The 27,594-nt window shown below is 38.9% G+C and overlaps 1 long non-coding RNA gene across 3 annotated transcripts; it reads left to right on the forward strand.

Moving 5' to 3' along the window:
- The first annotated feature begins 1,617 nt into the window (after positions 1-1,617).
- Positions 1,618-26,904, forward strand: LOC103705743. 3 transcript variants are annotated; one of them, XR_603829.4, is made up of 4 exons: positions 1,618-2,030; positions 2,104-2,147; positions 9,920-9,980; positions 10,070-11,746. It is a non-coding gene; the product is annotated as an uncharacterized LOC103705743 (long non-coding RNA). The 3 variants fall into 3 exon arrangements; XR_603830.4 differs by lacking the exon at positions 10,070-11,746 and adding an exon at positions 19,695-20,145 and having other exon boundaries at positions 1,620-2,030; XR_005506545.1 differs by lacking the exon at positions 10,070-11,746 and adding an exon at positions 26,601-26,904 and having other exon boundaries at positions 1,628-2,030.
- The last annotated feature ends 690 nt before the right edge of the window (positions 26,905-27,594 follow it).

The raw sequence follows: 27,594 nt of genomic DNA on the forward strand, positions 1-27,594 counted from the left end.
TTTTTTTCATCTTCTCATTGAGCAATAGTGCAGATGTAACATCCTTCGATATAAGAGTTTTCTTCCCATTTAATAGAGTCGTAACCAAATTATCATAAAAACTGGGCAATGAAGCCAAAAGAAGTAGGTCTTTATTTTCTTCTTCAATTTTCACATCGGTGTTTGCCAACTGCATGATCAGATCATTCAACACATTTAGATGTGCCAAAAAACTCATGCTCTCCTCCATCTGAAGTGCATATAATTGTTTCTTCAAATATAGCTTATTTGTCGTATGCTTTGCCATGTACAAGCTCTCCAGCTTTTGCCAAATCTCTAGCTCTCCAGCTTAAGCCAGATAACACTAGCAACCCTTTTATTCTTCTCTTCAAAATCCTCATCAGACAACTTTTCTGGCTTTTTTTCTTTACCCAATAGTGGCTTATGTATACCCTGCTACACTAATAAATCTTTCATTCTCTTTTGCTACAGAGAAAAATCATCCTCACCAATCTCAAATGTTGTCCCTACCATATTCATTGTAACTAGAGAACCATCCTCGCTCTGATACCATTTTGAAGGTCCCAAATTCACAAATATAAACAAAATAAAATTGAGCGAAAGAGCAAATATCAAAATTTACGTAGAAAATCCTCTCTCTATGGAGAAAAAAATCACGAGGCAATAAAATAGTGATTACAATAAGATCCTCTCAAATATAATGCCCAAGAATTTGAGGTATACATTAATTGGAGATAAATACAAAGGTTACCTCACCAGATAACAGCCAACAACAAGCCAAGCTCGAAGAAATTTAGACAAAAGAACTGCTCTTAAGGTATAAATTAAACCCTAGAATCATGAGGGGAAGAAGAAGAAGAATCTCTATAACTCCCACATGAATGGAAGAGTAATCAGAATCCCAAAGGAATAGGGCGGCTCTTTCATGGCAAAAAATGACTTCCTTCCTTTCTTTTTTTCTCTTTTTTTATTTTCTTGATTTCATGAGACCCACATGAGCTAGACCCAATGTGCCGTGCATCCCAACAACAAAAGCACCGGAAAGGACGAAAATGTAGCACTCTCTAATAGAATTTTATTCATTCACTCAAACACAAGATTCTTGTTGGGAATTTAAAATCTACAAGAGAAGGCCCCTCGTGGGAAGTGGGGAATAGAGTGAGCTGGAGGTAGGAGGACCACATCTAAGACAAATATGCTTTGAGGGGGAACAACAATGGGACCCAGTGGACTGCCACCTATCAGGTTATTATATTATATAATGAACCCCTGGTTAGAAAATTTTCAGATTAGAAGAGGGGGAACCCTTCCCCACCATAACATGGCTCCTACCCTGGCCAATATTATCCTAGAAACAAAAAGTTATATCATACGTCAGGTGCACCACATGATCGTGCACCACGCCAATCAGATCCTCTTATTCTTAGAGGTTCAATTTCTCATACATTTATCTCAATGATTAGTCGACAAAAATAAAATGTTCTTATTGGTATGGTGTATGATCATATTGGTGCACACAATGCAGGATATAATTTATCTTTGAAAATAATCATTTCAGTTGCAAATATCGTGGATTATTGTCTTAAGGAACATATTTTAACCTATATGTTCGTAGTCAAATTTTCAGATTTTGATTTCCAGATGACAGCTTTTTTGATGTGAAAATTTAAGGTCTAAAAGTTGGCAGTTTCCATTGTGTACTGTAGCCAGCAAATTTTTAGTAAAATAATTTGAAAATCGACCTGGTGGGGGCGTCACGCACTGAGCTTTCGTTCGATGTGGGCGTAACATGCCATCAACCCACTTACGAGGATGGCATTTTAGTAGCTGGCGAGAAAGGGACTGAGGCGAGAGAGAAAGAGATCGAGGAACGAAGAAAAGCGACACATTGGGCAGTTCAGTCGGTTGCTCTTCTATTTTCCTCTGCTGCTGCCTTCTCTCTCCCTCTCCTTGTCCTGCAAAACAATTCCAAGAACGAAGAGGAGAGCGAATAAAGAAAAGAAAGGAAATGTTAGATCGATCGCCTCACGGTAACAGCTCTCAATCCCAGATTTCCTTCTCTTTTCTATATCTAATTAATCATAGCAAGATTTTCTTCATCAGATTGGAGACGTAGTTACTGGACAGGGAGATGGCAATTTGTGGAGGTTAGGGTTCTGTTTCTCTTCTTGATTAATTTCTTTTTGTCCGCTATTTCTTCCTAATTTCTGTTTGCTTTGGATATCTCTGCAGTTTTCTCACCTCTTTTGTTTCTTTTAGACCTCTTTTTTTTTTAATTTGATGTATGGGTTCATTATGTTCATTAGATTTTGTGAGATTGTGATACTTGCTGCGGAACATCCGAAGATCATAATGGCGCTCCCTCATTACCATTTCTGTTGAAGTTTTCTTTTTGTCCATCTTTCTGATGTTATGGGTCATGGTTTTCTGTTCTCGTGATCAAGACTGGAATAGATGCTAAGTGATGAAGTGCAGTTTTAGATATTTAGGGTCATAGAACTGTTTCTTGACCCTGGTGTTCATTATTGGAGATGTTACTTTTGGTAATTTACTTGCTGAATTATTTGGGGAGAGGTGGTGGACAGGCTACTTAGAATTTGGCATTTAAAGAAGAACAAGCTGGATGTAATGTCGCATTCCCACCATACTACCTATTATATTGCTTTTTTCAGTAGTCATTCAAGATAGACGAGATATAGTGGCAGTTTCATGATAAGTAAATAATCATTATGCACTTCCTTAATCATTCTTTTCTTCTTCCTATTATAGATGGTTGTTTTTTTTGTGGTGTTTGTTTTATGGGCTTACACTTCCTTAAAGATCCATCCATTTGCATGTGCTGAGTGTTGAGTGCTTATATTTAACCGGTGGAATTTAGCAGGACTTTTGTACTCCTAGGAATCTTGCTTCATCGCATATGTAACAGACATTTTTTTTTAATTTGCATGTTGACGGATGATGTGCAATTCTTCTATTGCAACTATCACTGACAGACAGTATCTGACATAATGCAGGTTATCAGCATGGAGAAGAATCTAATGTTACTAATAAGCAGCATGGATTTTTTTTTTTTTTTTTTGTGTGTGTGTGTGTGTGTGTGGAGTTTCTGTCTTACTTTATCTTTTCTTGACTAGTCCAAGCTGTGGACTTGCAAAAGTATGTAATGTTTATATAGCTGGTATTGAGAAGTTTGTGACAAAAAGGAGTTCAAATATTTAATGAAGATTATCCCTTAACGGATGACTGTTGAAGAAGGCAGCGAAAACATCTATGATGACAAGATTTCTTGGCTGATATAAACTAAATCTGCTTTCTATCTGGGAGTAAATCTGCTTCATATTTGTTGAAGGAGAAGTTTTAGTGTTAAATAAGAGGGAGGATCCTGCGAGTGGAGGTCTTGCATAATAACAGATAGACTAAGTAGCATTTTGGTTTTGTGGAGTGATTTAAGTAGGGTTTCTATGTATGACAGAGAGAGAAACCGTACTTATCTTTTGCTATACTGCTTCATATTTGCAGGAGAAGCTTTAGAGTCAAATGAGAGGGATAATCCTGTGAGTGGTAGTCTTTGCATGACAGCAGGTAGACTAAGTGGCATTTTGGTTTTGTGGAGTGATATAAGTAGGGTTTATATGGATTGATCCTTAGTGCATTAAAGGTGATTTAAATTGTGATTACTTTTCCTTTGAAGCGGGAAATATCATGCTCAATAAAGGCACATGCTTTATCTTTCATTATTAAGAGATAATTTGATTGATGTGGCACTTATGAAAATGTAGATCACCAACTTCGTACATGATTTTGGTAATGCTTAAGATTGACAAGTTTTGAATTCCTTATTTTTTTCATAAAAGGACCAAATGATCATGGAATTTTTTTTTGTGGCTATACTTTTGGATCAAGTTAGCAGGACTTGAACCTTGTAAATTTAAATGTTGGGTTGCATTCTAGGTTTGATTAGTGCAATTACGTAATAACATGAGATGCTATAAATATTATCATTTTAAATTTTGAGTTTGAGTAGGAACTCAAAATGCAGAAGAAATATGGGATGTGAAGAGAAATCTTGTTTATATGCTTGTGCAAGTGATGCACAAGTGAGAGAAAACTGGATTTTTGAGGAGCTTAACATGAGATATTTGCTCATGATTTAAAGTAATGATTGGATAGAAAAGGATGAGTTGGTATGGACATAGATTATTCAGGTTGTTTGCTGTGATAAGAAGATAAGAAGGGTGAGCAAGGTTTGCCATACCAATTGTACCATTACCATACTGTACCATACCGGTGTCGAACCAGTATGTAGTTTCGTACTGTACCGACACTTGGTATGCTCGCCGTTTTGTACCATACTGCGTACGGACACTATAATAGGATGGTACCGGTACGGGTCTGGTACTGAGATGACAAATGTTGACGATGAGCTTCTTGGTTAGATGGATGGATGATTTTTGAGGATGGTTACTTGTATAGTTGATTTCTTGTTTCTTGTTGAAGATGAGTTATATTGTTGAATATGTTATTGTTTTAAGGAATCTACCTGCCGGTGCGGACACCAGTCCTAGATCATCGATCAAGCACGTGTATAGTCGCAGATGCAGGAGGGAAGCCCACCCGGCGACACTTTGGCTGGGTGATAGATTATGACAGAGTTTATTTGTTGGGTATTTTGGGTCTTTTCTTCTGCAGGGTATTTTGTTTATTTGCTTTTGTTATGTTGCCTATATAAAGGCTAGTAGGGCTTGTTTACAAGGGAATTGAATGAAAGAGTTTTTTTTTTTTTTTCACGTGTGAATCACGTGTTTTCTCTCTCTCATATTCAAAAGAAGGAAGATGCCTTTGGTCAAGGATATTAAGCACACATCAAAACCATGATATGATTTTCAAGGAGCTAATCAGAAGGTTTAATACTTATTTTGAAACGGCAAGACCTCTTTATTGGTTCCCACTGCCATTTTTTTGTTCAATTATTGCATCCTTGAATTGTTGTATAATGTTGTTTTATCTTATAAAAATTTGAAAGTGTGAATTGGGATAGAATATGGCATGTGATGGATAGGATGAGATATGGGTCAAAGTTGCATAGCTGAAGTGTTCTGTTTTCATAATGAAACTTCAATTCCAGCTAACTGATCTTTTCGCTCTTGTTTATTCTTTTCTGTAAAAAAAATGAGGTTTATTTCTCCCTCCTTTGCACAGAAGTGGAGTTGTTAGCAATGTACGTGAAGGTTGATAGGGTATGGTGATTGGTGGAACAGTAAGTCAAACGGACATGGATCCAAATTTTAACTTGTGCACAAATAATGCCCCAATGTTTAGTATTGACAACCTGGAGAATATGAAATATAAAGTTGTTTTTGATCTTCTTTAAGTGGATGTCAGAACCTGATGTTATTATTTGCTTGGTAGAAATTAAGATGATGAGATTGGTGTTGACTTACAGATTTGGTCAAATTAATGCTGATTATAAATTGCTAGTTGAATATGTGGGGCCCTGTTTGGATGTTTGGGAATTGTATGATTGGGATTCTCTGTTGGAAATAGTACATAAAGCTGTAGAATGATAAAATATTTGGCTCATCTTTCTGAGGAAGAGTTGATCTAGTGAAAAGTATTCACGATAACTATCTGGTATTCTGGTTTATCATTTGTAAGTTATGTAGATCACTGTTTCAGAAACTACTGCAAGATCTATCTATAGTACTAAAGAGGGAATGGAGATTTTAGGGGCTTCTCAAGTAAAAGGCAGCAGATATGAGCTTTTAGGATATTGAGAAGCTAGATGCTTCTTTTGTGGGGAAATAGTTGTGTTGTCAATGTTAGGACAGAGCAGTTGATGGCTTCTGATATTATGTGATTAGTTAAGTTATTTTCAGAAAAAAATGATTAGAGGGTTAGTGCCACCTTTAATGCTTTTTATTATGGAATACATCATGTGATGAAATGAACGGTTTGGGATAATGATAAGTTCAATGCTGGCAAAGAGAAGAACATGATGTTCTGAAAGGAACTTTGTATTGGGATATTGAGCTTTCTCAAGTATTTTTTGCTCTTTCTTAATGTTTCCGCTGATGTCAATGCCATGATTTGATGGATCAATATGTATTTTTCTAAGGTCCTCCATTTTAAAGGGATTAAAACTGTTAGGAAGATGGGGGCTCACCCTTGAAGACAAAATAGTTAATGAAGGAACTTCTAGTATGTGTGAAAGGTCATGATTCTCTTTTAACGAGAGCACCATGCTTTCGGCATCTAGAATTCTATCACCCTTGATATGTTAAAATTTGTGTGCAACTATGCTAAGCAAGATTGTACTTGCGGATGATTTTAGGAAGAATATTAGATAAGTTTTAGTTCATATGGGAATGTCTTCTGATATACATTTAAGTTCGCTTTATCCCTTTGACTAAATAGATTTTCTTGGGACCAACTTCTATTACTAGGGAGGATGGGGACAGGGATATTATTTCACATGCTTTGTAGTATGAAGTATGATCTGCCGTACTGATCGGTACGGGCCGGTATCAGTACGGTACAACTATATTTTTCGGTTCCTACTATTCGCAACCGGTACCAGCCCGTACCGATCGGCTCGTACCGACCTCAAATTTTTTTTGGCTTTTGGCCCAAACCAACCGAACCGGTACAGTATCGGTTCGGTTCGATATGGTACCAATACCGTACCGGTACCGTACTCACCGGTACATCGATATGGTCGGTACAACAGACCTACTATGAAGTTTGAATTATTAGATATTCAAGAAGACCTGTCACCACTATGGAATATGGAGGCTATTGTTGCATGCCCTTTTATGTGGGGCAAGATATTTATTGGAGTTGCTTCCAGTGACATTGGAGGCATTATTGGTGTTTGCCTCATGCAGGATGGTTGTTTGATGTAGGTACTGCATAGAACATGTGGTTTCACTAATATTTGTTTCAACCAGCCATAAAATCATCATGTACTTAAATACATAATACTGATCCTAAAAGCAAAGACTGGGGACTTTGGTCATTGGAGGTTTTGGTTGTACCTATATAATTGACTACAACACACTCCATATAATGTTCCAAAATGCCATGAATTAATCTAAATAAATAAACAAAAACATATCATCCTATGCATATCTTAATGGATAGTAGAGAAACGATAGATCCCTTGCACCACCCCTCACAAGCCAACCCCTCCTTCCTCCTTGCCGTCTCCTATTGTTACCTTTCTCTTGTCTCTTTGTTGTAATGTCCAGTCCCGTAGCATTTGCATCTGTGAAGTTAATCGGAGCAAGAACAACAAGATGGTGTCATCTCTCACATTTTAAATCAGAGAAGAGCGAGCGATCAAATCGATTTGGATCCATGCCCAACTGGTGTATATTTCTCTCCATTTTTTTTTTCTCTTTTTCTTTATTTGTCCTTCTTTCTTCTTCGGCTCCAAGACTAAGTCTCCTTCTGCACCGCTCCTTTATATAAAAATTCTTTTTTCTTGATCTAAATAACAATTCTTTTGTTGATTACCGATTTAGCATAAAAATCAAGGGCCTTCTTCTCTTCTATGGAGATTGAAGCATTGACTCAAAATTTCAAGATGATACTTTCCAAGATTGGTGGCTGCTGACCATAAATTTCAAGATATAAGATGGCAGTATAATTGTTTAAATGGTCAAGAATAGTTACCTAATCTGAAATTTCTATAGCATTGTTGTGTTAATGAACTCATTGGATTTCAGACAGCTTGTAAGATAAGGAATCTGGCTGTATGATTTTGAACACCTTTTTAAGGGAATATACTGATTCACTATGAATGATGTGATAATGCAATAATGAATGAAAAATGTGGACTTAGATTAGCTTGTATGCACTTATGAAGTATCTATTGCTGTTTCTAAATCTTTGTGGATGCAAAACTTTTGCGGGAACTAAGAATCTTACACCAAATCATAGTACATGGAAGACAATAACTGCTAGTTGTAAGATACTGAGACAAAAGTGATCTTTGCATTATAGATATAACAAGTTAATGTGTAGGTATTATTGAGGTGCATGATTAAATAGTAGGTGGCTATGGTCAAACCATATGCTTGACTAAAATGTCCGCCATATATTTTTTCCATAAACTATGAATTAATCTAAATAAATGTACAAAAACATATCTCTCTTACTTGGGCAAAGTAAGTGCCTGATTTCTCGCTTCCATTTCGAAGTCATAAAATCCAGTATAGTTTTAGCTTTATCGAAATGGGACCCAGTAAATAAAAATTACGGTAGTAAAGTTAAAACAAGCAGGATTCTACCATCTTTTTTCCAGAATAGGTGCAGCGATTTTCCACTACACTGAAAAAAATGATTATATGTGCCCTAATTGTTGCAATCAGAATATGTACTCCTTTAATGCTTATATTTTATTATGCTCTGTTGTATAATACTATGTAATGTCCTTTATGGTCATTTTATCATGCCAAAAGTACTTTCTCAGTTTGTTTACCAAACACATTTTAAAGTGGCACAACATTTTAGAAATGTAGTTACCAAATAGCAAACAACTTTTTGTAAAAGCTCTACTTCAGAAAGTTCTACTTCCAAAATCTCTACTTCTAAAAACTCTACTGCCAACAGCTCCCCCAAATGGGGCCTCAGTATAGCTCCATTTGCCATGATAGGACCCTCCAGCTGTTTGTAAAACGTTTTGTTTTTGCTAGAGAGGCAAACTTTGGTCTTTGGTATGTTTATTCTCTGCATATCAGTAATAAAATTGCCATGTTCATTTCCTTTCACGATTATTCTGATTCGTAATTTAGCTTTATATTGACGACCATAAATAGTGACACAAAGGTCCTCCGGGTATGGCCATGTTAGTATTGGCTATGTCATACTATCATGTGGTATAAGTATGTGGAGACTTCATAATGTTGTCACCTCAATGCCCATCTACATCTCTTGGAATCCTTTTTCACAATATTTGTTGACATATATCCAACACATGCAGAAAAATCACAACTTGCTACTCATTGTCTTCTAGTATCATTTTGAAACCTATAGTATTTTCTTTACTGTTTCTGGTTTGCATCGTGCAACCAACCACTATAAACTTTGATTCCTTGGTTAAACCTAAAATAATCAAGAATCAAAAAATTGCAGCATCTATTAGTCTAGAAGTCCTCAGCTATTTCAATCGTTCTATCTCCAAGACCATCCCCTGTCACAATGATAAAAAAAAAATGTAGGAAGCTACCTATCACATCTACTGTTTAATTGTGCTTCTTCACAGGCCCTAATTATTGTCCATCATATTTTACAGCCATTTAAATGCATCTGCAGCTTGAGTTTCAACATCTCCACTACCTTCAGCCATTTCTGGCTGAAACTACCTAATTCGGCTCTTGTTCTGGTGGTTTTAGCCAAAACTAACAATTTTCAGCTCTAATTGATCTTTATCAGGCAGAAAGCCTTATTTTATGTTAATGCCTGATTTTCTTTTTTCTGTTGGGCTTTCCTATAGCTGATAAGCTTAGCCTCTTGGAGATACGTTTGCAGGATAGATCTCATATCTTATGAGTTTTGAGTAGATCTGAAAGCATAAGGCATGGTGTTGCGAAAAAAGAAATGATTGAAGCTCAGTCTTTTTCTAGCTTTTGTTACTAAAGTTTTTCAATCGGTACCATTTAAGCAAGATTGTTCAGACCTTATTTACACACTAGACAACTGAAATTCACAAGTTATGATATGCTGTATAATTGTAGAAAGAACTTGTTTTTTCAAAATGAACTCATTGACATATTGTATACAATTCTTATGAGCTAAGACCTAGTACTTAAATTGGTAACTAGTCCATGTTCTAATTTTTCAAGAGATTTATGCATTTAATGTTTTTACTGCACATATATATATTTTAAAATCTTCAACAGTTTTTATATGCTTTCAGGTTGCGTAATCTAAAGACGATACAAACAAGGGTCACAGACAGTTCATTATACTATAAAATGGTATGTAAATCCTGACATGTTTTAATTTTCATTAAATTTTATAAACTTTTTCCTTTCTCTTTCCTTGCATAACTGTAGAAATTGTACAGAAAATCACGAAACCATCGAAACTGAAGTGATCCATCAGCACTAAACTTGAAATTCAATATTCAATTTTTAGTCTGGTTGGTTGGGCTAGCAATTAACTTGTTGATTATTGGTTAGTTGTTTATAGAGGGGCACGAGACATGGAATTATCCTGATGCCACTCTCATGAAACTGGATCCATGGTTTACTTTGTCTATATAACCTAAAATCAGTTCTCCAATAAGGTTATATGGGTTTATGGAACTTGATTCAGCATGGATGCAACACAATTTTTTAGACCAGATCTGACTTTCAGCAGTTTAACTATTCTGGTCTGGTCCTATGAAATATGGACTTGATTGAGCTTAATTTAAATTTAACTGGATTTGACTTGAATTTGATGAGTGAAAGGGTCCACTATGAGTCCAAGGAGTGCATACCCTAATGCAGCCAATATGTTTTCCAAAGTAGTTTTTCAGTATCAGAAAAATGGGTTGGGAGTTGTAATCATGTTTGCTTGGGTTGAGTTTGGATACCCCTTCGTATAACAAGCCAAAGCTGAGCAGCCCAAAGCTCTTGCAAATTTCAGCTTGTGTGTAGGTCTATAGTGGATGGGATGCAAATTTTCGTATTAATTACCAAAGTTGGGGCATGTCGGGTTCTTGGTGGGCTGGGAATAGTGGGCTTTGGTGGTGCATTAATTGCAAACAAAGCAAAAGGAGATGGGGCACCTAGACTTACATGGATGGACAAAGTCGCTGAAGGGATTTGGAGCTCAGACAGGGGGGTTTTGTGGGGCATAAACAATAGATTGGAGGGAGTGGTCAGTACTGTACAGATGTACCCGAGTACCATAGGTGTCAGTTGCCCTGAGAAGTCATGATCAGCATATGACATGATTTTTGGTGGTGAAATCAGCACGTTGCTTTCCAATATTTGAATTTCAACCATTTGTATTTCTCAAATATGCATGGGCTGCTTTCCTTCAGTGACTTTGTCCAGCCATTTGGCCATGCTTCAGCGACAAGAAGTTCGATTTGGGGCTCTCTTTTTTGTAAATTTCCTCCTGACCTTTGCTCAAACTAAGACTATCCTAAAAGAAAGGAATGTCAAATCGGCCAATCGTCGGAATGTGTACGAGATACCATAAGGGCCCAATATCTCAATAGCACCCTTGTCTAAAGCTTCGAATGAGACTGAATATCCGAAACGCAGGAACGATCTGACTAGAAAGTCAGAAATTGAATAACACGCTGGCGAGAAGGCCTACAGCCGGTACCCCAGCCTCTGCTGACCAATCTCTTCCGTCCTCATCAAGAATAGACAAGTTCAGAAAGGAGGAAACCAGTTGAAAAATGGATGGATCGTTCAGAACGGGTTCAAGTTTAGCCAAGAGACGCGAACGACCATGCAAAATTCTTACCGGCCGGATCCGGCGAGCAGAATGATGCACGACATAGGGTGTAGACCCAGTCGTTACCAAACCATAGACCGAACATACTGGCAAGCAAGTATCCGCTTATCTCCCTCCACGAAAAGCAGTCTTCTCGAAAGAAAGAACATCCATCGGATTCACTTTCAATAAAATCATCACGTAATAAATCAACAAAACCCAAAGTCATCTCATGTTCCCCTTCCAGTTTACCCACTACTGTACCCGCATGAATATGATCTCCACCAGACATACGTAATGCTTTAGCTAGTACACGAAAATGCATACATGATGAATTATCTTCAGCCGTCGATATATACCAGCCGTCGATATCTCCTCCAACATTTCCTGCTTGGAGCGGGCAAAAATCTTTCTAAAAAATGCAAATTATAGATTCCACTCAAACCCCAAAAAGGATGATATCAAAAAAAATCTTAAAATTCAATCTCCGCAATTTGAAAAGATTCCCAGACAACCTATACCTAAAATAGGGCTCTCAAAAATAGAGACTAGAACTGAAAATGTAACCTATGAATAAATCTAGAAATTACAATAATACATATTGACCATTAAAACCCAAACTACTCTTGATCCTCTTGAAACTTAAATAGGTAACAGTAATTCTGCCTCACCACATGCTCACCTTGGTGTAAAAGAGTGGCTTTGTGCATTTATTGTAGATCTTGGAGATCGATATCAGTTTGATGTAGTCTTGGAGATTGAAGGTTATTATAGATAGAATTACATCATATTTGGTACCATGTTTTTAGACAAAATAATTTATTGTATCTAATTGCACAAAGAAATAAGAATGATGAAACTAGAGAATGTAGTTAAAGTTAGATATTAAATAGTAGAATATAACATTTCAAAAGGTGGTCGCGGTATGCAGGTGATCAAGGGACCACATAACAAAAGAAGGAAGTAGGTCTTTACATCAAGAAAGACCAAAAAAGATAGAACCATTCCGAACTGCCCGGCTCGGGAAGTATCAAGCCGCATCAGCAGCGGATCATGTCAGTTCCAGCCATGAAATTGAGAAACCAACGAGGGAGGGAGCGAGAAGGAAAGAGAGGAAAAGAGAGCGAAAGATGGGGAGAGAGAGGGAGGAAGGGAGGGGGAGAGAGAGAGAGAGGATGGCAATGAGCGACAACCATTAGAACATGGCCGAGGGAGGGGTGAGTGAGTACTTTCAAAGCCCTCTCTCCATGCGTTGGAACAGGGACAAAATCTCTCTTTCGAAAGGGAAATAGGGGCTTCGGTCCCTTTGTTATATATGTTTTTTTGATTTTTTAAGTGAACTTAGTAGCTGCTACCAAATTCACTTAAAAATTTCAAAAAAAGAAAATAACAAGTGAAGTCGATAGTAGCTGTCGACTTTACTTAAAAAAATCAAAAAAATATAAAAAGGGGGCTGAAGCCCTTGTTTCCTTTTAAGATAGGGGCTCTGCCCCTGTTTTGACACATGGAGGAGAGATGCAACCGTCGCTCACCACTGCCCTCTTCCTCTCTCCTTCCCATCCCCCCTCTCTCTCTTCTCCTCTCTTTCCTTCTCTTCCTGGCCCTTCCTTCGCCTCTATTTCTTTGCGATGTTCTCTCCCTCCCTCCTCTCTCCCTCCCTCCCTCTCTCTCTATTTTCCTCCTTCCTCTCCCCCTCCTTTGCTGGTTTCCCTGCCGATTCATGCCGCAATGGTATGGCACGAGCCATACTACGCCGTACCCCCAGCCTACTAGCATGGGTGGTGGTTCTGGTACTCCGGATCTTAATAGAGATATTGGATCCCATAAAACTTGACTGGGACTTGAGGAACATCCAAATTAAGGCTTTTAGAAACAATTCCTATGCCTTAAGGGCACTTCTAGATACAAAAATGGTCTATGGTGATTTGTATGCTGTCAATTGATTTGATGGCATCCTAACTACCATTGGATGAGTCCTATGTTGATGACAACTTAAAAATACCACTGATGGCAGGTTTTTGGCGTCCAAAATGTTTACATAGTGGTCTGACAATGCCTTCAGATTACTAACTTGAATTGCATTGATATAAGTTCAGTTTTTTGGCTATACATTCTTATCTAATCTATGATTGATATGGTTTAAATATCATTGGAACGCGTACTTAATTGCAGACACAATGGAAGTGGTTTCTTTTTGAAATTCTTCTTGTGCCATTTTTAATGAATCTTGGAAGTTGCTAGTACCCATGGCACATCCTAACATCCAAAATTTTGAGCTTTTTGATTGCCTGCTAGTCAAGCGCTATCGCATGGTCATGCTTGGCCATAAAATAGGACTCCCTAACAAGATACGTCGTCTCGATATCAGGCCCTGTATCAGTGCCATGCTATTATTGTATTGGTACAATACAATATGGAGTTTATGCAGCGTATCGAGGGTTGATATGCTCTCCGTACCATATACCGATACCGAACCGGAATGATACACTTTGCCCATACCACCCGGTTCGATACGATACGGCGTACCTGCACCCTAGGGTCACCCATGTTGTCTTTGTGTTGATTGTTTGACCTTCGCATGAACCTATGCATATGGGATACTTTTGGCCTGCATCATTTATCCCATTAAGCTTTCCTTATATCTCTATCCAATAGCATTGCGAGGACCCTTCTCCCATCTATTTGGTTTTTTCTCCTTCATGATAGGAAGAAATCAACCCATTCCACTTGCTTAGAAAAAGGAAGAGGGAAAAGGAACAAAGTCCTGCTCGTCGCTTGGTCGCCCCATCCACTGGCACTATAAATTAACTTGCTTGTTTTGCATAGTGGTGTTATGATTCTCCAGGAGGACGTAAACATAAACAACAAACAAAGGATTCACCTTGAGTAATTGGCATTCATATTTGTGGAATTGTATTCTAATTTTAGTAATTTCGGCACTTCTAAAATCTTAGCTCATAACAATTCAAAGAAATAGCTTTGCTCGTACAAATGGGCATAGACACAATGGATGTTCTTCTAGAAAAAGATAGCTTGAAGGCTTTAACAAAGTATCTTTATGGCATCAGACTAGTTTTGCAACCTTTTATAAGTTTTTACCAAAACAATTTTGAAACAATTGCAGTTTCTTAAGTTGAAAGACATTTGAGGTCCAAGGTAGTGTTGGAATTTTTGATGGTTGGTGTTAAGAAAACAATAGATAAATATAATGTTTATGCCATGGTTCACAATACCAGCATCATGGCCTATATCAATTAGGTACTGGGTCAATACAGTATTGTACCATACTGTATTGACACATGGTAGACACAGTGATGATCAAGTGCAGCGAGAGTAAGCGAGAAAGGAAGAGAAAGAAAGTATAGAGAAGATCTACTAAAGAAGGAGAGGTGGATTAGGAGCTGGAGATTGTTGATTCGAAGCCTGAGATCGTTGATTGGGGCCGAAGATCGTCGATTAGAGGCTGGAGGTCACAGAGGGGTTGGTCATGGAGGGACAGAGAAGATTCAGAGGGGCCAAAGGTGATGAAGGGGCTTGATGGTTGATAGAGGCAAGGTCCCCTATGGCTGGCATCATATTGGTGACCTAAGCAGTAAGTGGAAACCCTCTAAGGCAAGGTTCACCGTGCCAATACCGAAGCCCATACCGGTCGGCTGGCGGCACGGTTTGGTACGCCCCCATGCCATTCTGCGTTGAGCCTGTACCGACACAACAGAGAGGATGAGGGAGAGGGAGAATGGAAGAAAAAAAAGAGGGGGGAGGGAGAGGGAAGAGTGGCTCCGAGGCCATCGGAGGGCCCTAGAGGGCCAAAGGAGGGGCTCCAAAGGCCCCCAAAGGGCCGAAGGAGGGACTCTGGCCTCCAAACTTATGTTTTGTTCGAAACAAGGGTCCATAGGGGCTTCTTTTTTATTTTGAAAATTTTAAGTAAAGTCGGCAAGGAAGTTGCAATTTTACTTAAAATTTTGGGCTCCCTTTTTTATTTTAAAAATTTTAAGTAAAGTCGGCAAAGAGGTTGCTAACTTCACTTAAAATTTCCAAAATAAAAGAGACGGCTTAGGGCTGAAATCGGATTGGATATGGATCGGATACTAGCATATCCATATCCATATTTGTTTTGTTTGACGAATACAGATACAGATACAGATGTTACTCGGATGCAAAAATTTATATCCATAAATGGATACGGATACAAAGCGGATATAAATTAGATAATTAAACTTTATGACCACAAAATCAAAGATATTACTAAGTGGATAATAAATTAAGTTAATAGTATGTTAATATGGTCATTTATTTTTTGTAAAAGTTTATGAGTGCTATGCAATATTAAATAAGGTTACAAATGGAATTGAATATTTGGATACAGATCAGATAGTTGTCTATCCATATCCATATCCATTTTTCTTTAACGGATATGGTTACGGGATACTGATATTAGTTGGATGCTTAAATTTCTATCCACATTCGGATAGATTCGGATACGAAAATGGATCTGGATGGTATCCGATCGATATTCAACCCTAAGAGGGCCCCAACGGACCTCTGTTTCTGTCTAATACAAAGCACTGAAGATGCCAAAATCAATAGTTTCAATCTATAAGCTCTTTGGAAACAATTAGTTTCAGAGATATGGGCATGCATGCTTTGGTGCAACCCAAACCGAGTTAGTCTTTTGGGGAAAATGCTTGGGAAAAACCGTAACTGGATGGTTCGGCCTTCCCTGTTCTTGTTCTAGTCTTCCTTTGAATGTAAGTGACTTATTAAAAAAATGTGGTGTTAATTGGATCCATTGTATTCACTTCCTTTCCCTTACCCCTGCTCTTGATTGTTATTGCTACATCCCTCACCATTTCCTCTTCTCAATTTCTAGAACCTACAATCAATTCCACAACACACCACACATGTTTCTGTGTGAAGTCACCGCAACTCAGCAGATCGTTCTTTGGTATGTATTCTTTTCTCTGCTTTTCCCCCTGCATTATATGGGATCAGGTTGCCTCAATTTCCAGACAACAGCAGGTACTGCCATGTAGCTCTGTTGCTTTTTAAGGAGACCACTTCTTTTACATGTGTGCGCTTTGGATTTCTGTTCTTTTCTATACGAGAAATTAGCATTTAGCATGAAACAAGAATTTAGCCTGCTATGTGCAGGACACTGGGTAGTGTCTGCACCTTTAGATGCAGCTCGCAGGCAGTCGGGCAGGATGGCATGTGATTGTGGTTTGGTATCAACTTTTGGCACGAGCAATGCCGAGCAGACACAGCCACTCGTTCTTTTCATGGAGCCTGATCTCCTCCATGAGTGGAAGAATGCACATGTTTATGTTTTCCTGCCCCACAGCAGGCTGTGGGGGCATGCTGGCTTATGGGTAGCTTTCAGTGACTTGTGGATGGAAGTGGGGCAAAAAGGATGCAACCACTGCCTCTGGACTCGGTGAGGTTTGGTATGGGCATGCATGCTTAGCTGCAAGCATGTTTTCCATCATAACTCACGTGCTTTCTTTCTACTATTCTCAGCATGAAACAATTTGCCTTTTTCTGATCTGTCTTTGCTCTCTCTGCATCCTTATCATTTAGATTTGCCCATGTGGGGATGCATGTCTTTTCAGATAATGGTCGATCCATTATGGGACCATAGATATCTACAAACGCCGGAGGCTATGATCCTTGGATTCTCCTTTAACCTAATGGTGTATTGTATATTATCCTTCAATGTTTGACAATGTTTCCAGTGTGTTTACTGTCATCAGTGCGTCAAGGCAACGGTATCATATTGACCTAGGAGATGCTATGCTAGTTCTTGGATCTGCAGTGCTTTTAACAGTATTTTGTTTCGAAGTTATCCATTTGTAGGGTTCCATGACATGGTCGTGTCTGTGTAAGTAGAGAATTGTTAGGATCCCTCATATGCCATGAAAATTTCGAAATAATTTTCAGATTGCAGCGGAAAAACATATGCGGGATCCGTTCATCGCATGAACGTATTTTAAAACCTTTCGTTTGTAGATAGATTAGAATTAAATTATTTTAAACCATTTTAAAATCATTAAGAAGATCAGATCTTCACCTTGTGCGGGTAGATGGTCTCCGCAAATCTGATTTACGTGGTATTTGATCAAGGCTCAGTGGAAGCTGCACACGCGTCCGGCCTCTATAGGTATCCACACGAAGTACTGACTCGATCGAAGCCTTTGGATCTCACCGGGGTGCTAGCTCCCTTGCAGAGATGGCTATGGATGGCTGAAGTCCTCTCCTTTGAATCAACCTTTGATTGGCTTGAGAGGAAGAAGAAGAAGGATGGATTTAGGAAGAAGAAAACAAGACCCGCAGCCTTTCTCTTTTTCTTCCTTTTTGGAACCAAGATGAAGAAGGAAGAGGGCGTCCCAAGCTTTTCTTTTTCTTCTCTTGATTGTGGCTCAAAGGAGGAAGATGGAGGAGGGTGCTCACGGCTGGAATGAGGAGAAAAACATTCATTTTGGCCGAAATTCCATGCTCCCTTTTTAATTGCAAAGGGATAAAGATGAGCTCCTATTTTTTAGGAGCTCATCCTTATCTCTATTTCATGCCACCTAGGAGGGGCATGCGCCCCTCCTTTTTCTCCCACGCATGGCTCAAAGGGAGGGGCATATTCCCCTCCCTCTTATCCATTTAAATCTGCCACTTAATCAAATTAATGGGTGATTTAATTTGGGTCTAGTGCATGAGTCCAATCCTAGTCAAAATAGGACTTGTATGGACCTATTTCAATTTCCTCCCAATCCTAATCTAATTAGGACTTAATTGAACCATGACTCTATTGAACTCTTCAATCTTAATCCAATTAGGAGTCATGAAATTAATTAGATTAAATTTAAAATTAATTAGGACTTAAGAAAATCCTAATCTAATCAGGACTTGTTCAAATTTTAGCCCTAAGACAATTAGGACATTAGAAATCCTATTCCAAGTAGGACTCTAATTTAATTTGAAATCCTAATCCAATTAGGACTCCATGATTCCCACTCCAAGTAGGACTCATGATCAAGTCCAATTAATTAAATCCAATTAATTAAATTAAATTACAATCCGATTGCAATTATTCCTTCTTCTAGCCACTAACTCTTAGCGGGTTTTCATTTATCAATCTAATTGATTATTTGTGATTCCTAATCACATTCAACCATTGGATCGGTCAATACCTCTAATGTGTGTGACCCCATAGGTTCCATTCTGACTGGTAGTGAGATATATTATGATCTCTATCACAATATCATTGAAAACTCCTTTCAATGGGTTGAAACAATTCCAACTCAACTCACCAGGGATTATCGACCATCGAGTTGATCCCTGTGAGTCTCACCATCTACCAGTGACACCTAGCAGTATGTAGTGGCCACCCAGCAGAATAGAATGATGAACCTCTAGGTGCAGCAATTGTATGATACAGTGCTTCTATCGTGGATCCCTACAGACCGGAGGTCATGGATAACTCGTCAAACCCCGTCGTCTGTCATATGTCTAGATTTATTCGACTTGAGTTCGATAGTGGAAAACTCTTTGTCCACTGTATATTATTGCCCTGGCCAAGGTCTTAGAACTCTGTCTAATAAATCACATAGGATCACTCCTCTTCTATCAAGGTCGATAGATTCCATGTAAGTGCATACCCTACTCCTACAGTGAACCTACTGCAGCCAATCTACACAACAAGGACCCATATGACTAGAGGTCATGTATATGTGCAGTCAAACTATAATAACCTCACTGTGAGTAGCCGAAGCACCGCAGGTCAAAGGACCAGTCACACTACTGCAACATCAAGTAAGTCACTGACGAGTGGATAGACATCCAAGTGACTTCTTGTCTTGGTCACGCTCAGTACCCTTGTTCTCTAACAAGCACCTGCACTCTCACTTCAGTGTCCCTACACTGTGGACTCGAGTCTCGTCCATCCATAAGGAAAGCGATCTGTGCACTGATCGGATCGATCACCGTCCTCGTGATGATCCATTGATCAGGAGCATTTAGAAATTAATCACCAATGATACATGGCTCAAATTCTCAACTCTTGAGAATATATATCATCATCTTAGTAATTTCTTGGACGATTCATAGACACATAAACAATATGAATGAAAAAGATGCCCATTTATTATTCAATAATAATAAAGTCAAGTACAAATTTATGTCCTAGAATTAATAATGTGTCCGCCAGATTGGCTTCTAGGGCATACATCTAACAAGAATCTCATATAGGTGCATTGACTCTATTTCAGCATATGCTCTAAGGTGGCATGTTGATGCGATTTCGGGCTTTTGAGGAGGGAATTTAGATCCCAGTAATTCAGCTAGCAGGATGGCCGTTGCTGGGGTGAACTGGGATTTTAGGTTATCAGATACATATGATGATTGTGACATCAAAATATCGGCCGAAGTATAAATCTAGGTCAGGTTTGCTTTCAAGCACAAACATGTAATATTGCATTGATTTAAAAAACCTATAGTGAAGCGGTCACAAGAAACTAGAATATCTTGATCGAGATGTATATCAATTTCTCATCTGCATGCATCGCAGTATATACTAGCTTAAATCGGCTGAGACAATAAGAGCCAATATTTTTGTATATCATTTTTTGAATTGCATCTTAAAATTTTCTTAGATCGACTAGTTACAAAAGCTAGGTATAAGGCATAAGTATCATGTTATACATAAAGCAAAGTCTTCCTGAGATACTTGTTGGCTGTTCCATGATGTCGCATGGGATAATGTACAAGGGTACCACAAAGCGCGGGGGGAGTAACTTTTTTTTCTTTTAGCTTACCATTTTCTCTAGTAGTAATCATTCTTCAACTAGTCAAAGGGATTATAATTGTTTTTGGTTCTTTCTTCTATTTCTTTCATTCGGATAAAAGGTAGACAAAGTCTGTTGAGATTTTATCGACATCATGATTTTGGAACTTAAATATCTTAAATAATGCTTTACCAATTTTGATAAATTAGGGTTTTTTAATCATATGTATTGCATGTGCTATACTAGTACTCCAACCATCACCAATATGGTTCAAGCTTATCCAAAATGTGCTTGGGAGGGGTGAGGGAGGTGCATCCGTACCCTGGGAAGTGGAGATCACAGTCTCTCCCACCTGAAGGGACCGTTAATAAACCGCACAAAGTGGAAGCAAAGTTGGATGGATAAGAGTTAAGACCCCACTTGTTAGCTCCAATTTGCAAGCTAGCTGTAGGTGGCTCGATGGCACTCGTCCTCCCTCTTTTGTTTTTTTGTTTTGTTTTGTTTTTAACTCACATCATGGCCCTCCTCTAATCCCCCGAGGCCCACTCGCATGTCTCGTGGAGCCACGTCTCCTCCAAGTCATGTTTCTCTCTCCCTCTCTTCGGGTGCAACGATGGCTTATACCTGTCGGGTATGAATGCAGCCAATAAAATCAGAGAACAAATGGCTACAAAGAGGCTTCGGTGCAGATACGTGGTCTACCCAGATAAAATCTTCCGAATAATGTGCAACAGAGGCAATTTAGTCAGAAGCACAGTTTGCCTTCATGTAAACATGTATGGTCAGATAGGAGTCGTACTCTCTCAGAAGTCGACGGATGTTGTGGAGCAACGGCCTCTCCTCAGCAGCGCATCCTCGACTCTGGACCTACTCGATCACAGTAGTCGAGTCTCCCTCCAAAAGGATGCAGTCCATGCTCAGTACTCGTTTCGCATAGATAACGTCCTTCCATGCTGCTCTGAGCTTGGTGTACACAACGGACGTGTTGAAAATACGCTATCCCTTGCTGCCACTAGTTTGGCGTCGTGATCTTGGATGATGCTACACTGCCTTTGAAGTTTCTCTAAAGGAAACTAAAAGATGGAGGCACCTATAAAACAAACAGTTGTGAGCGCTGTAGCTGGCTGGAAGCTTCAGATTTTTCCAGCTAACCCTATAGGTGGAATTCTAATGATGTCGGCGAACTTTGTCGCATATGGTAGTGCTCCGGGCTCCGAGCGCGGAATGGGGCACCGGACGTCTGGATCCTCGTGCGCTCAGGCTGTTGGTTCATTTTGTTGGGCTCCGTGCAATTGTAAGTGACGTAAAATAGGCCTTGAGGCTTGTTCGTCACTGCTTACCGTAGCTAAGCGATACTCTTCTCCTTAAATGCTGCCTCCAAGAGAAAGAGAGGCGCGGACGCCGGGGGGGGGGGGGGGGGGGGATGGGCCAGAGAAAGTGGCGTTACATAGGCTTATTTATTGGTTGGATCAGGTCCATCAGCGGTGGACCTGTTCAACCACAAAGAGACGCATGGAGATTGCTCTTTTGTTTTTTTATCCATATTCATGTTTTTTTGTGGTTGGACTGGTTACGGTGGCTAAATGATACTCCTCTTGAATGGTGGGACTAAAAGAGAGAGAGAGAGAGGAGCGGGGACATGGGTTCGCCGCGTCGTAGATTTCCACCGCTCGCCAACCTCTGCATCTGCAATCAGATGCTTTGTTTTTGAGTTCCGAACTGCTTAGAATGTGTTTGTTTGTGATTGATTGCTGCAGCGTGGCCGAGCCTTATTGGAGGTTGTGATTTTATTATAGAGGAGAGAAATTGTCACAAAGTTACAGGCAGAGTAAGGCATTGACATGGAACGACAAATTATATAGGGAATGGCGGCCTTCATCGAATATGTGACAGGTGGAGTTAGATGAATAGATTATTGATTGGTCGGTGTACGTCCACGTCTCTCTCTCTCTCTCTCTCTCTCTCTCTCTCTCTCTCTCTCTTTTTGATCAACAAGGAAGGAAAGAAGTCCTCCTTAATTTGTTTTTTGAACTAATATTTTTGTGGGATCGAAGGGACGATGGAGAAGTCTTGCTGGTTCGTTAACTACTTGAAACTGAAAGCAATCAAAGATACTTTTGTTTGATGGAGGAACTTCCCCCGGACCTACAAGATTAGTGGCTCAGACGACGACGTTGTCTGCAGTTCTTTTGCTGTTGCTGCCGTTAACTCACTCTCGTGTGTGTCTGGAGTCGTTAGCACGGTTGGAGGATCTCCCGACACCCAGCATCTTTCATGCCCCTGCCCCAGTATAACATCATTACTTTCCCTCACTCCCACGTTCGTTGCCTTCTCACCTCCTTATCTCAGTAGAGAAGTGTCCTAAAGAAAAGGAATGAAATGGAGAGGCTGATCACCTACTGGGGCCGGTCCTCATAAGCTGCTGCCACTTCCCCCTTTTCTCCACCACCTAGGTTTAGGTTTCGTCATCCATGAGGTGAGTCTTGCCTGGGCTGCCGTTTTCCGTTATTCATCTTTTGATATTTCCTCTTCAAAAGCTCCACCACACCATTGATTAGTCCGCAACACTTTTAGGAAAAATGTGAAGAGAAGGATAACGTATAGGAAAGCATGCATCTGGCTACCACCTTGTATAGATCCACATGTGAGGGAACCCTCCATTAATTGGTAGATGGCCGGTCTTCCAATTGGACTCGGTAGCCAAAAGGTTGAAGCTAATATTTAATCAGTCTGACTAGTTGTTTGCTTTCTTAGGGTCAACCTTTGCTGGCAATTTGGATATCTTTCACTGCAGGAATAACCAGAAAAGGTGATGGAATATTGTCGACGCTAGAAAGAAGCATCGAAAAAAGATTTAGCAGGCTCAGCTTTGCCAGCGTTAAATAGAAGTGTCGTTTTGTTTGGTTTCCGACGATGTTTCTTTGTGTTGGCACGTTAAAACTATTTTTCCGACGCTTTTTTTAAGCGTCGTAAAATCCATGACGCTTTAAAACGTCATCGAAAGCTATAAACACCCAAACCTTAGCTCGACTCAGCATGATCCTTTCTAAATTTCCTTCTAAATTTTCTCTCCTGCTTCGCTGCCTCCCCCGACCTCCTCCTTCTCCCTCTTGCTTGGCCTCCTCCTCCATCACCAACCTCTCTCAGCGCCCGGCCTACTCCTTTGCCTCTTGCCCGGCCTCCTCCTCCGTCACCAGCCTCTTTGCCAGCCTCCTCCTCCATCACATATAAAATCTTGCCTACATGTTCTTAAAATTGTAGGCATTATTGAAGAGTGGATTATCAGTCGTTTGAGTTAAAAATATCACTACTCTTTGTTTATTGCATCCTTTGTTTTCTGTATTTGGTGGAGTGGTTTTTGAAGGGATCCAAAGCTTGGACTCGATGGAAAACGTGATTGCGGATTTGGACGTAGAATTTGGTGTATATGTTTCAGTATAGAAAAAAAGTATATATGTTTTATTATGCATATATATATATATATATATATATATATATATATATATATATATATATATATATATATACAACACTTATGTATATATGTTTTTTATGGAATATAATATTAATTTTTTTTGTTTATCTTTTTTAAATAAGTTGCAATTCAATCAGTATTTTAATAAAATGGATAAAAGTTGGATAAATAAGTCGAGATGCAGTAAAGAAGATTTGGATGGAGTTTAGAATTTCATTAAATTTGTTTTTAAGAAAACTAATATGAACGAAAAGATTTTATGTCCATGTTGAAAATATATAAATTGTTCTTCTTTTGCTCCAAAAACTGTTGAAGAACATTTGGTGTGGAATGATTTTCTAAAAGGTTATACTGAATGGATATTTCATAGAGAGATTATATTGCTGTCTCCATGTAACCAATCTTCTTATATAGAACACACCTCTAGTTTTGGATCTAGTAACATGGAAAAAAATTCTGTAGAAAAAGATGATATAAGGGAGATGCTTTTGGACATGGTATTAAAAATTTAACAGATTTTAAAGATTTTGAATGATCTGTTTGATTCTGACATGTGTTATTATATGACTTCTGTTGTGCGTGTCTGATGTATATATCACTATACAGAGTTTTAATTTTTTTTTAAATAATTTAAAAAAACTCTTACGATGCTTTAAAGCGTCGTTAAAACATATATTAGCGATGTTTTTTAGTGTCATGAACTAGAGACGCAAATAACCATCGCTGATATAAGATGCTTCATTGCGGACACTTTTTTAAAAAAAGTGTCAGCGATTAGCAATACATATAAGTATCGGTATCTTTTATAACTACCGTCACTTTCAAAAAACGTCGTAAAATTAGTTTTCGACGATAGTATAGCCGACGCTTTTACGATATTTTAGAAAGTATCAGGAATAAAACTACAAACGCTTTTTCGCATTGGTATGTATCTTAAAAGATGTCGGCAATGGCTGATTTTTTTTAAGTATTTTGGCGGTGCAAAATTATATTTATTGATGGTTTAGATTGGCTGAGTCGCTGTCGAGGGAGAAGAGAATGTGGGCTTAGCGGACGGCATGAACGCGATGCTTCGTGATATTACGTGTAGTGCCCTCTTGTTGAGGTCAAGTGCTGCACCACCTATATTAGAAGCAATCAATTTCAATCAATGGGCTGCTTCCATCGATCGGTCATTGTATCACTGGAATTCCCTGCCGCCCCCGAGATGATGACGAGCCAAGTGTTCGAGACCAATTGGCTACAGAAGCCGCCAGCTTAGGAAGAAAACGACGGTGGCTGCATGCATGGATGTTCAAAGATGCACCATGGTCTCTGTGAAGTGAAGCCACTTGCCATGCAATGCAGTCTCATTGAGGAAGAAGGTGGCTGCGAGTACGGTCGCGTTAATAACTTAGGAGTTTACTGGCCGACAAGCAGAGCGTCAGCTTCAATTTCTCTTTGATTCTTCTTGTTTTTTTCTACCTATAGTTTAATATATATCCATGGCCATTTAGTTAGCCTTAGCCTTGATGAATGCTTTGTCAATGCCGCCCACTTAAGGGGAGATGAAGAACACTAACTAACCTTCGGCCAGAATGTGGTAAGGCAACTTTACCCGGTCAACAGAGGAGGTGGGGAAACTGAGAGTGGCCACATCTCCCTCCATCCTTTCTCTGTTATTATATTGGTGAGTTAGGAAAAGTAGAACATAGCTAAACTAGGTTTTCCTTAAACAAGGCATCAAAAGAAGAATTCTTTAGTTTCCTTCTTTGTTGCGACTCGCGAGGGAGACGGGAGTGTGTGTGGCAAAGAGGAGATGAGGAGGCAAGTGGGTTTATCTATTGGCTAATTTAACACCTGACAAGGGTTTTGGTTGGCAGGGACCCATGAGAGAGATTGGTGCCTGTTTTTTTTTTCTTTTCTTTTTGTTTTGAGTTTTAATGCATTTGCTTCAGTAGCGGTGGTGGACTCACTGTTGCACTTTTCAGCTGAAGTTAATATTATCCGGATGAGCGGCATAATTTTATAAGAAGCTTTTATGCACTAAGTATATGTTTTTCTGTGGATGGGAAGCCAAGACCATCACCTCCTTCGTCACTGCCGTACATGGTTTTATGGACTCTAAAAGTGCCATTCTTTCTCTTTCTTTATAGTTGATTTCCTTGTAATGTTCTTTCCCCGTGTTCTTAGTGACTTTTTTTTCCCTACTTCTTTCTTCTATTACAAGGAGAAGTGGGGGAATTCTGGCCTCGAGTCCACTCGGCTCTAGCAGAAAACAACACAACATCTTAATATCCAAAATTTAGGGATGCTCTCTCTCTCTCTCTCTCTCTCTCTCTCTCTGGGTCTGCGAGGTATTTGTGAGCCAGAAGACCTGTTCTAGGCAAGCATCACCTCCGTTTCACGTGAGACGTGGCCCACGAAAGCTCTCCCGCTTGTGGACCGTCACATAACCTCAAGAAAACGAGCTGAAGGATTCTTATCTTCTCCAGAGAGAGAGCTTTCGCTCTGAAAGTGATCACTGGAACTTATCCAAGTAGAAAGTGTCTCGTGTCTTATGTGTATTAATCAAACACAGTTATAATATGCTTATCATACAAATTATATTCTCTCGCATTTAAACTCCACTTGTGTTCATTTCATTCTTTTCCTGCATTTATGCATATTTTGTTTGTTCTTTTTCAAAATAAAGAATCATGCATGGTATGAAATTTGTTTGACATGTTGGTACGTGCTTCATTGTCCTATCGAGGTCTGGTTACATGAAGAAAAATTCCATAGAGCATCCTCTATAATGCATCGTATGGGGGATCCTTTATGATATGCACTCTCCTTTAGATGTTAACAAAGTTTATGGCTCTTTGCAATATGTCGCAAAAAGGAAAATAGTATATTAGCTTACTTATTCAGTGTTTTACTTGCATGTCGAGTAGAACTCAGCTGCATGCAATGGGCATGGAAGGAGATCTACTGAGTACTGAGGCACAGCTTCATGCACCGCTTTGGAGTACTTTTTAATACTAGTATAGATATTGGATGGAACCTACCATTATGATGTCATTAGTGTAGAGAGAGAGTGAGAACATAACTGGTCCGCATGCATTTTATAATAGTCAATTGTGATAGAATAGACTAAAACAAGGATTTCAAACCAAATTAGCTTCATATGAGGAAGATCAACTGCTATGCCTTACATGTAATTCTTTTTATTTATTTATTTATTTATTTATTTGCACAGGAAAGAAATATTTTCATAGTGTGAAAAGGCATGCATGCAAGATCAACGACAAGTGGCTAGAAAAGTATATCTTTTTTTTTTAATGTAAACCTAGAAAAGCATTTCTTAATTGGTCTCATCTATCACCACTTAGATGCAGAGTCTATTGGTATTTTACCATAGGATTTGATTATATCTTTTAGAGTTAGAGTTGAATATAATTAGATGTCAAATTGGAATCTGTAAAGAAAGCTCTAGAGAGTAGACGTGTAGTCTCCAACTAAAAAGAGAAAATTAAGTTAGTTGGTTCAAAATGTTTATATTGGCTTAGCTATGAGGAGAATATTAGGTGCTACTGAATGCTATTGGATCGTAATGAAAAGAGAGATGCCTAATATATGGTAACGTCTCCCTTTTATTATCTGTTGTAAAAGGAATAACAACTTGAGAGGGACAAATGATTAGTAGGAAAGTATGCTATAGAATTCAAGCAAAGAGGGTGGAGTATAATTCAATTTTAGATCCAAAAGGGGAATTCAAGTTCTTCATAGTGATATATATTATTATATAAAAAGGATTTTGCTTAGAATATTTTTCTATGAGAGTTTATCTAAATAATCTACCGATAAGAATTTTCTTAAAGTTAAAGACTGCATGAAAGCTGATATGATGAGAGAGAGAGAGAGAGAGAGAGAGTAATTCCTTCAAAC

The sequence above is a fragment of the Phoenix dactylifera genome, chromosome 16, assembly GCF_009389715.1.
Source record: "Phoenix dactylifera cultivar Barhee BC4 chromosome 16, palm_55x_up_171113_PBpolish2nd_filt_p, whole genome shotgun sequence".
Classification (NCBI taxonomy): Eukaryota; Viridiplantae; Streptophyta; class Magnoliopsida; order Arecales; family Arecaceae; genus Phoenix; species Phoenix dactylifera.